The sequence below is a fragment of the Cucurbita pepo genome, chromosome 3 (genome assembly GCF_057944985.1).
Source record: "Cucurbita pepo subsp. pepo isolate OVF chromosome 3, ASM5794498v1, whole genome shotgun sequence".
In the NCBI taxonomy this organism is placed as follows: domain Eukaryota; kingdom Viridiplantae; phylum Streptophyta; class Magnoliopsida; order Cucurbitales; family Cucurbitaceae; genus Cucurbita; species Cucurbita pepo.
Window position 1 is genome coordinate 6,646,799 of NC_141800.1, and position 2,723 is coordinate 6,649,521.

Genomic DNA, 2,723 nt, shown 5'->3' on the forward strand with positions numbered 1-2,723 from the left:
CGAATGACGAATTTTTCATGATTGTTTGATGCGTTTTGTGTTATGTTATGTTTATGCAATGATACAAGATGTACTATAATATGATTATGTCATGTTATGGAACTATGTTGTAATATTAATGTTGTATTATGCATGAACCTCCATATATTACACTACATAAACTACGATATCCTGTACGTCGTGGTATTATGCACGCTCCTTTCCCTCCATAGCTTCTGCCAACGTGAGTTTAAGCTAGCCCAAGAAGTAGACTTAGAGGATACGTATACGAGTCTACTAGGTGGATCTATGTGTGCATGTGTAGATAAATATTACACATTCAACTCTATCCAGACTGAAAAGTAGAGATGGTTGCATGTATTTGTATTTTTCGACCGCAACAGTGTGATTATTTACTGAGTATTTTTTTAAATTATCAAACCAAGTGCTATTTTTTTTAGATGAAGGTAAGACAACCATGTAGGGTCACTATATAGGCTATGAGAATAAAGGTATGATAGTTGCATTTTCTATTCAAGTTATAACCCTTAGGTTAGATATCAAAATTAGTTACTTAACATTAATGTTTAAAATATGGTAGTCTCGATATTATGAAAATGTCAATATCAATAGATAATTTTGAAAAAAAAATATATACAACAAAAATACTAATAAATTAAATTAATAAAAATAAAAAAAACAAACTATTTTCCAATTTTAAATATATTAAAATACTTATCATTGACTCGAGATAAAAGAGGCATATGATGATGTAATTAATATGAAGTATAATGGATAACAATTCAAAAATTATGAAAAGGTTGTAATAAATAATTATTAGAAAAAAAAAATTAATTGCCCACCTTAGTGAACCACGAATTATTCATCGTCTTCTTCAAAATTAAAATTAAAGTTGTTTCTATAAATAATTAAATAAATAAAGAAAAGAAAAAGAAAAACGTAGCAATTATCTCTACAATTTGCTTTTCATTGACCGTGACCGAGAGTATTGACACGGACCATTGTATTCTTTTTTCATTAATATGTCGATATCTAATATTGTCCACCAAATCCACTTTTTAATCATATTGTATAAAATTAACCTTATATTTAATAAAAATATCAACACATAATATTAATAATAACCCTCTTCCTCGTTTAGAATAGTAAATTCTTATACGACGGTTTAAATATTCTCATAAATTTTTCAAAAGTTCCCATGGACTATGAGATCTCACGTCGGTTGAAAAAGAGAACGAAACATTTCTTAAAGTAATGTGAAAACATCTCTCACTGACACATTTTAAAACCGTGAGACTAACGGCGATACGTAACGGGCCAAAGTAGATAATCTCTGCTAACGGTGAGCTTAGGCTATTACAAATGGCATCAGAGCCAGACACCGAGCGGTGTGCCAACAAAGACGCTGGCCCCCAAGGGGGTGGATTGTGAGATCCCACGTCAGATGGAGAGGAGAACGAAGCGTTCTTTATAGGAATGTGAAAACCTCTCCCTAACAAACATGTTTTAGAACCGTAAGGCTGACGGCTATACATAACGATTCCAAACGAATAATATCTACTAGCAGCGTACTTGGGCTGTTACACTGACATCCATATTTTCATTAAATTGAGGTCTCTACATTTTTCAACAACATTGTCATTTAAAACTTGCGTGTTAATATTACTCTCTTTAATTTTTCGTCATGAAAATTTTGAAGTTAAGGGTTTATTATGATTTCATGCAAGTGACACAGGTGAAACAAGATTTGAGGTTTCAAACATATGCATCGTCAAATTTGTAATAAGACACAAGAATAGACGAACAACGTTGTTCATTTGAAAAAAAAAACTACGTACCATTATGTTACATTGCATTGTAATGAAACTATAAAAAGATGGTGGAATCCTGAGAAGATTTCCAAACCCATCATAACACGACGTACGACCAAACTGATTATTTAAACACGACATTGAAATAGAAAATTGAAGAAGAAACAAGAAATGAAAATGAAAGGATTTGGTTTCAAGCAGGGCATTGAAAGCCGGACGGAACCTTCTTTCCACAGTAGTTCAAAAGCAAGCTGAGGGAAACTGAGAGGTCAATCTTGTGACCCAAGGCTCTGGCCTTCACCGCAGTGCAAAGGCACACAGCAGCTTCCAGGTCAACAAGGCCTTGGATTAGGGTGCAGCATGGGGATTTTGGTGGTGAGCCGATCACTAAGTGCACTAGATCGTCCAGCAAGTCGGCGCAGACACCCAGCTTGAGGGTGTCCCTGGGGCACTTGGGGAGTGATGGTTCCTGCCTTGACGGGGTGGGCTTGTGGGGCTTGGGTGGCGGCGGTGGGCAAGGGACATAGGTGGAGCTGACCATAGTGAAGAAGAGGAGGTTAAGGAGGAGGAGGAGGGCAATGGGCGAAGAGAGCTTGGAAGCCATTGGTGGAGAGATATTGAACGGTTTGTAGAATTGTGGGATGGCTTGTGAAGAATTATGAGAAGGGTTAGAGTTTTTATAAATGGGGTTTGGGAATTTGTTGTATTTTAAAACAAAAATTCCTTATAAATTGCTGGATATGAAACACCTAACTCTTTGAGTTAGTTTATTAAGTTTTGAGGAATTGATTTGAGAGATGGGATTTTAATTAGTTTGTCTTTTTTTAAAGTATTATAAAAATGTCAAATGGCCTACAAACTAGACGAAGTGATGTTCAATAATAAATTATCAAATACTTTTTAAAATAAATT

At 34.8% G+C, this 2,723-nt stretch overlaps 1 pseudogene; it reads right to left on the reverse strand.

Annotated features, from left to right (window-relative positions):
• Positions 1–2,004: 2,004 nt before the first annotated feature.
• Positions 2,005–2,415, reverse strand: LOC147793123 (14 kDa proline-rich protein DC2.15 pseudogene; annotated as a pseudogene).
• Positions 2,416–2,723: the final 308 nt, after the last annotated feature.